At 49.6% G+C, this 8,405-nt stretch overlaps 3 non-coding genes across 3 annotated transcripts; all 3 read left to right on the forward strand.

Annotated features, from left to right (window-relative positions):
- The first annotated feature begins 6,650 nt into the window (after positions 1–6,650).
- Positions 6,651–6,722, forward strand: TRNAE-CUC (transfer RNA glutamic acid (anticodon CUC)). The gene has a single exon. It is a non-coding gene; the product is annotated as a tRNA-Glu (tRNA).
- A 432-nt stretch (positions 6,723–7,154) lies between these two features.
- Positions 7,155–7,227, forward strand: TRNAV-CAC (transfer RNA valine (anticodon CAC)). Its single transcript has one exon. It is a non-coding gene; the product is annotated as a tRNA-Val (tRNA).
- Positions 7,228–7,809: 582 nt separating this feature from the next.
- TRNAM-CAU (transfer RNA methionine (anticodon CAU)) lies at positions 7,810–7,881 on the forward strand. The gene has a single exon. It is a non-coding gene; the product is annotated as a tRNA-Met (tRNA).
- Positions 7,882–8,405: the final 524 nt, after the last annotated feature.

Genomic DNA, 8,405 nt, shown 5'->3' on the forward strand with positions numbered 1-8,405 from the left:
ATAAAGGTGTTTTGTGTGTGTTCGTGGTGTATGTTGCCCCTCCCCCACCTCCCATTTGGGCGTTTTCATTCAGGATCGCCCCTGGTGCTTCGCACCACTACGGGGGCACCCAGTCTGAGGCCACAAGTGCCAATGATGACCCTTCACTGAGCCCAGTGTAGGCCACCCCTGCGTAGTGTGTCCCCCATTCGTTTCAGGTCACCCCAGGAAGTTCTTCTGTGTCTGGACTTGTGCCAGTATCGTCTGAGCTACCTCGACGGACTGAAGGTGGAGGACGGGAGGCGTGAGGTACGTAGGCCTGGTAAGTGAGCGCGCCGAACTTTGTTCCCCAGGGCCCCACCCCCGTGCCTCTTACATTTGGCGTAGCCGGCAGGATCTGCGGACGACAGACACAATGTGGAGAACGCCACCGGAACGGATCCAACCCCTGGCATGTGAGGATAGAAGTAACTGGCCCGTCCTCACATCCGCTGACCTACTACGGGCAGTGCAGCAAGCCGTAAAACGTAACAGAGAGGAACGCCGCCAGAAGAAACGTCAGCAAGCCACCATTGACCCCTACCAGGCAGGCCCGCAGCAGGACCAGCAGACTGAGGAGTGCCCCCGGCTGACTGCTATGAGAGCGGGTGGAGAGAAGCAGCCATGGGTCGCGGGGATCCATCACGGCGGCCATTACTTCACAACCGAGCCCCCAAGATCAACGATCCCCGTGGAACATAGGGATTGGCCCCGAGAGTGCAGCGACCAAGCCGTCCAATCAGAGGGGCCACACTGGACCCAGCGGAGCTTGGACGAGCCCTGGTGCTCGCTCTGTGGAGAAGTGGACCATGAATCGCCGGATTGCCCATACGCCTCATCCCGGGCGATTAGGAATTGGCGCCATGGGCAAGCCGAGAGGGAGGGAGTGCCGGACAGGCGCCAGGAGGAGCGTCGGATGCGGGAGGTCAACTGGTCTGCCTGTGACGACTACGGCGGCGACCACAAGGGCTTCACCTGGGACGACGACCGGAGCGAAGGGGAGGTAGAGAGATGTACGGGCTGCGGCGATCCCGACCACGAACGGCCCGAGTGCCCCTGGCCTAGGGACGACCTATCCTCCAGCTGCACCGACCTGGAAGACCCCGACGACGATGGGTGGGACACTGTGTCATCTGATGAGGAATCCAGTGTCTCCGACCAGATTACGGATATCCTTGAAGAATCCAACAACGACGAGTGGGAGACCATGTCATCCGATGAGGAACCCGGTGTTGCTGACCAACCTGCAGACGACCCGGATGACGACGACGGGTGGGAGGATATGTCATCAGATGGGGAATCCAGTGTCCTAGAGCGCCGGAACCAGCTCCAGGAGGCCACCGCCATCGCCATGGAGGGTCTACCCCCCACGGTGGTCCCACAGGCCAAAGGGGGAAGGTGAGTTTTCCCTCCACAGATGCAGGCGCAGATACGCCGGATGGGACACCTGAACGGGGGCCAACCGCCAGAACTAGCGATGAAGGTCCTTACGCCAGGACAAGGGCGATCTTCAGCTTTGTGGGGACCACAAAAGAAAAAGCGTGGAGGAATGTAGCAAGGGCCAGTGTACTCGTGCGGTCACTGGCCCTGCTACTAGCCTGCACCTCCCTCCTTACCTGGGATGGCTCGGCGCCATCCCATGGGGCCGGAGGTCGCACTGGCTCCGGGCAGCACTGGGGGCCGGGCCTGGTCCGGTCTTCCCCTGCCCGGCCGGTTGCAGAGTTCGGCAGTGGGCGTGGGGGCGGCGGTGAATATCCACCGCCGCTCCACGCGGGTGATGGCAGCGGGCCTGCATCCTCCGGGACTCAGGCCCCGCCAATCACAGCGCCGCTTTTTGAATTTGGCGCCAGCCGCGAGCCAATCACGGCTCTTGAACTGGCAGCCAATCGGGAGTGGTGGCGGCGAGCCAATCCCGGCTCGCCGCGTCATAGCCCCGCCCCCCGGCACTGGTTTGTTTTAGCCAGCGCCGGGCGCGGGAAGTCAGTTCGGCGACGGAGAAGGAGCGGAGAAGAGCTCCTGAAGAATGAAGTCGGCGCCGGAAGTTCCGGAGGGCGGCGGTAGTTGCAAAAGAGCTGAGACATGCCGCCGCCCGCCGGGTGAAGTACAAGGAGCCGACCCCCGTCGGTGAAGACCTCGGAAGCCCTGGGACAGCGGTGTGCAACGCGAAAGAGCTTGCACAGGCCACCGCTGCCCAGGAAGCCCGGAGGTGGTGGGAGCCATCCCACCTCCGGCGAAGACAACGCGGTGGGCGTGGCCGGACCAGGCTTGGTCCAGCCGTGGCCCTTTGGACGGGTAAGTACAGGCGGTGTCGCCCCCCCCCCTTCCCCTAGACCACCAGAGATTCGGGCACCAGGCCCGGGGGGCATGCAGACACTAGGCCTGAGGCGCATTAGGTGGGCACTAGGCCCGTGGGGCAAAAAGAGGCACCAGGCCTGAGCAGCAAAGGGCGTTAGGCCCCCATTATCCCCCCACAGTTAGGCAGACATTGGCAGGGGGCATCCAGGGCAAGGAGGCCCAACGCAATGGTGTGTACATAAGTCGGCGATACGCCGCAGGTCGCTGAAGTCGGCGCAAGGCCGCAGGTTGCTGAAGTTGGCGTTACGCCGCAGGTTGCTGAAGTCGGCGATAGGCCGCAGGTTGCTGAAGTCGGCGTTACGCCGCAGGTTGCTGAAGTCGGCAATAGGCCGCAGGTTGCTGAAGTCGGCGATAGGCCACAGGTTGCTGAAGTCGGCGATAGGCCGCAGGTTGCTGAAGTCGGCGTTACGCAGCAGGTTGCTGAAGTCGGCGTTACGCCGCAGGTTGCTGAAGTCGGCGCTACGCCGCAGGTTCGCATAAGTTGGCGCTACGCCGCATGTGTGATGAGTTCTCAGTTTTCCCCACAGCCAGGCCCCCATGAAAGGTAGGCTGTCGGAAATACGCGTTGGTGAGTACCACAAGGTTGAAACAGTATTGCCTATATTCAAAAAGGGAAGTAAAGTAATTATAGACCAGTTAGTCTTACATCTATAGTGGGGAAAGTATTGGAAGGTATTCTAAGAGATAGTATTCAGAAGTTCCTTGAAGTCAATAAGGTCATTAAAAGGAATCAACATGGGTTTATGAAGGACAGATCCTGTCAAACCAACTTACTTGGCTTTTATGAAACAGTAAGCGCAAACCTAGATCAGGGTAAAGACGTGGATGTAATCTTTTTAGACTTTGCCAAAGCGTTCGATACTGTACCACACATGAGACTTATCTACAAGCTACTAGAATCAGGGCTAGGAAGCACAATATGCACTTGGGCCAAAAACTGGTTAGATAATAGGGAGCAGCGCGTTGTGGTTAATGGATCTTTTTCAACTTGGACTGAAGTGCTAAGTGGTGTGCCGCAAGGCTCAGTATTAGGACCGCTATTGTTCAATATTTTCATTAACGACCTAACAGAAGGTCTAGAGAGCATGGTGTCAATTTTTGCAGATGATACCAAATTCTGTAAGGCTATAAATACAGAGGAGGATGCCGAGTCTCTTCAGAACGACTTAGTTAAATTAGAAGCATGGGCAGCCAAATGGAGAATGCGCTTCAACACAGACAAGTGTAAGGTAATGCACTGTGGTAACAAGAACAAAAATTACACCTACCTACTAAATGGGGTAAAATTAGGGGATTCTGTACTGGAAAAGGACTTGGGTGTCCTCATAGATAGCAAGCTAAGCAGTAGTACCCAAAGTAGGACTGCAGCAAAGAAGGCTAATAAGATATTAGCATGCATAAAACGGGGTATTGATGCTAGGGACGAGAGTATTATACTCTCGTTATATAAATCACTAGTGAGACCACACCTTGAATACTGTGTACAATTCTGGGCACCGTACTACAAAAAGGATATCCTGGAGCTTGAAAAGGTACAGAGGAGGGCGACCAAACTAATTAAGGGCATGGAGACGATGGAATACAAGGAAAGGCTTGAAAGACTAGGCATGTTTACATTGGAAAAGCGGAGACTAAGAGGGGATATGATCAACATCTACAAATATATAAGGGGACAATACACAGAGCTTGCGCGGGACCTGTTTTTGGTTAGATCAACACAGAGGACTCGTGGACACTCACTCAGGTTAGAGGAGAGGAGATTCCGCACAATATGGCGTAAAGGCTTTTTCACGGTAAGGACAATACGTGTTTGGAATTCCCTGCCCAAGGGAGTTGTAATGGCGGAATCTGTCAACACCTTTAAGAATGGGTTAGATAAATTCCTAATGGATAAGGATATCCAGGGGTATGGTGCATAGTCATGCATTATAGTTACTATAAATAGGGATAAAATGCAACGGCTGACAGCAGCATCAGTCAGAAATTTTAGTCAAATCATTATGCATAGGAGACCACAAATAGGTTGAACTCGATGGACAATTGTCTTTTTTCAACCTCAGATACTATGTTACTATGCTACTATGTATTACGGTGTGGTGCTATAACCTCTGTATAAGTGTCTCTCCGTCATAAAGCGTAAGCAGCGCCACGTCCCGTGGGCTGTGTTGTGTGTTCTCTTACAGGAGCAAAGAAGTAGAAGGGCCAGTCGTCTGGCGGAAGCCGAGTATATAGCTGGTGAGCATAAAGGTGTTTCGTGTGTGCTCGTGCCCCTCCCCCACCTCCCCTTTGGGCATTTTCGTTCAGGGTCGCCCCTGGTGCTTCGCACCACTACGGGGGCACCCAGTCTGAGGCCACAAGTGCCAATGATGACCCTTCACTGAGCCCAGTGTAGGCCACCCCTGCGTAGTGTGTCCCCCATTCGTTTCAGGTCACCCCAGGAAGTTCTTCTGTGTCTGGACGTGTGCCAGTATCGTCTGAGCTACCTCGACGGACTGAAGGTGGAGGACGGGAGGCGTGAGGTACGTAGGCCTGGTAAGTGAGCGCGCCGAACTTTGTTCCCCAGGGCCCCACCCCCGTGCCTCTTACATCAGAGTATAAGCACTGAAGAAGCTTCTGTTTGGGAAGGCATTTTCACCAGTCACTGACCATAATCCTCTACACAGGACCTCAGGAAACACTGGACTGCTGCTGAGGTGGAGTCCGGCTTTGCAAGCTTATGTCTCTATGGGGGTCATTCCGAGTTGATTGCTCGCTAGCAGTTTTTAGCAGCAGTGCAAATGCATAGTCGCCGCCCACGGGGGAGTGTATTTTCGCTTTGCAGAAGTTTGAACGCCTGTGCAGCAGAGCGCCTGCAAACACATTTTGGGGGTGATTCCGAGTTGTTCGCTCGCTATCATATTTTAGCAGCATTGCACACGCTAAGACGCCGCCCTCTGGGAGTGAATCTTAGCTTAGCAGAATAGCGAACGAAAGATTAGCAGAATTGCGAATAGAAATTTCTTAGCAGTTTCTGAGTAGCTCCAGACTTACTCACACATAGCGATCAGTTCAGTCAGTTTCGTTCCTGGTTTGACGTCACACACACGCCCAGCGTTCGCCCAGACACTCCCCCGTTTCTCCAGACACTCCCGCGTTTTTCCCTGACACGCCTGCGTTTTTCCGCACACTCCCAGAAAACGGCCAGGTTCCGCCCAGAAACACCCATTTCCTGTCAATCACACTCCGATCACTTCAACGATGAAAAATCATCGTTCGGACGTGAGTAAATCTACTAAGTTTTGAGCTAAAATACTAACCGCATGCGCACTGCGTACCATGCGCATGCGCATTTTTGCCTTAATCGCTCCGTTGCGAAAATCGGCAAAGAGCGAACAACTCGGAATTACCCCCTTTGTGCAAAACAAGACCAACCCTGTAGTTACTTATCCTGTGCGATGATTGCTGCGACGAGTGACACGGTAATGACGTCAGATACCCGCCCAGCAAATGCCCGGCCACGCCTGCGTTTTTCCAAACACTCCCAGAAAACGGTCAGTTGACACCCAGAAACTCCCACTTCCTGTCAATCTCCTTGCGTTCGGCTGTGCGATTGGAATCGTCGCTAGAACCAGTGCAAACCCACAAAGGACTTCGTACCCGTACGACGTGCATGCGCATTGCGATGCATACGCATGTGCAGATTAGCTATTTTTTTCACTGATCGCTATGCAGCGAACAACGGCAGCTAGCGATCAACTCGGAATGACCCCCAATGACCTCAGAGAAAAGTATAGACGGCATGGTATTGCTGATGTACTGTCATCAAGAGGAGGTGGATTGATTGCCATGCACCCCACCTGGTGTAGATGTGACCAGTTTCTAGCAACACTGGAATAAATGAATACATTGTTTAAACTTAAATCAGCTGCCTGAAATTCAGATTGGGATCGCAGAGTTACAGCTTCATCGGGAACACTTTGCGATTTCTAACGTTCAAAATAAATGTATTTTGGGCAGAGATGTATTATTGCAGCACGTATTGTCCCACTTAAGTTCCTTTTGCTACAACAGCATAACAGCAAAATTGTTAATTGTTTGCTGATTCCGTAGATGAAAGTAATTTTCTCTATGCAATCTTCCTTTGTACATGTGTGTGATGGATGTAAGTGTCAAACAGCATTTAGAGTGCATTTGACACTTAACTATACAGCATACATATCATTGTATAAACTAACAGCAAAGTTGTACGCAGTATTTACTATACCATATTATCGATTTTGTCTCACCATACACGCAAGTCCCTGGTGGTCTAGTGGTTAGGATTCGGCGCTCTCACCGCCGCGGCCCGGGTTCGATTCCCGGTCAGGGAATATGGTGTTTTTTATTCCATTATTATTTTATTATAATATAAGCCATAATACAAATAGGGCTCTGGTTATATTATCTTTTTATTTAATTTTAATATATATAATCTGTGTTTTCAGTGTGAAAAGACAATAGCATGAAAGCACAGCTGCAACAATACAAAATGTCTCTTCCGACACATAAAGATGTAATTTATGTAGGATATTTTACTGAAGCTCAACCCATAAAGTGAGTTTCCCAAACTTTCTATGACCTTATATATTTTTGTTCTCAAGGGTAACATTGCAAACAATGCTGGGACATTCTGAGGACTATGTTGTCGCCATGACGGGATTTTTCATAAACTCAGGTGTATTCTGTGCTCACAATAAGAGAAAGTATTTGACACAGTGCTAGCAAACACTTCTACAGTCTGACCACAACAGAAACAGTAAGGAGTTTCTGTAGTGTAGTGGTTATCACGTTCGCCTCACACGCGAAAGGTCCCCGGTTCGAAACCGGGCAGAAACATTTTTTTTTCTTTTAACATTGAAACTTGTATATAATTTTTTATTTCTTCTTTTTAAATAATACAGCTAAGCTTTTCCATTGCTATTAATATATTTTTTATTACAAACTATGATGCCTAATTGTGAGCAAGAATTGTTTTACATACAGTAGTGCAATAAAGGCACAACACTGCAATAAACATGAAGAATGAAAGTGACAAGGGACAATGGGTTGATCTTCAGCATATTCTATGTGAGATTGTTCGTGTTTATCATGTGATCATTATTGCGTTTTACTGATATCTAAGCAGTTGGGTTGGGATTTCGGGGATATCATTTTGAGGCTTGTTTCGCCTGGCTGTCATCTCCTAGCTGCACGAGGTGGAAGGTTCTTTCACAACTCTGAACATTTTACATTACCTTTGATCAATGTGAAATAAATGATAACACATTTCATTGAAGCACGTTTGCTGTTGCAGCAACAGTGTTTCGGCTGGCTTGTAGAGGTTGATGTTGGTTTAGGATCAGCTTCTAATGACTGTGATCACAGAAACCAGAACAGTTATTCAGGGATATTATCATTTGTTCATTCTAATGGACGTGTAGCAGAGTGGCGCAGCGGAAGCGTGCTGGGCCCATAACCCAGAGGTCGATGGATCGAAACCATCCTCTGCTAGTTTTTTTTTTTTTTAATTATCATTATACAATTAATACTATTCTTCATATTTATTATCATATATTATATAGCAATACTAATTCTGGATTTGTGTTCAGAAGTGAAATTATGTAGTCATTGTATGAGTAAGGACTATCACATAATATCTCATAGAATAAAATAAACATTTAAAGTGCTCTTTACTGTATTAGTGCACATGTACTGTATTATTCCTATCTGTGAGTAAGGTTTGCGTAGTATAATAATTTATAGGAAGCATGGAACTGATTTGGGACACAGAGCATGGTCAACACAGTTCACTGTTCATGTTTAACATCTAATCATTGTTACATTCTGTTTATATCTAACATAAGAAGGGGCTGGGCATTCAGATAAATCAGTTTGCAGCTAGCACGTTATAACAGTAACGATGGATAATGACATTTACACGATGCTCCGGGTCTCAGTGTTGCCAATGTATGAGTGTTGCTATAGCGACATCTTGTGACCTTTTTGTGAATAGCATCTTAAGGTTAAAGAAATGC

This window comes from Pseudophryne corroboree, chromosome 6 (assembly GCF_028390025.1).
Source record: "Pseudophryne corroboree isolate aPseCor3 chromosome 6, aPseCor3.hap2, whole genome shotgun sequence".
In the NCBI taxonomy this organism is placed as follows: domain Eukaryota; kingdom Metazoa; phylum Chordata; class Amphibia; order Anura; family Myobatrachidae; genus Pseudophryne; species Pseudophryne corroboree.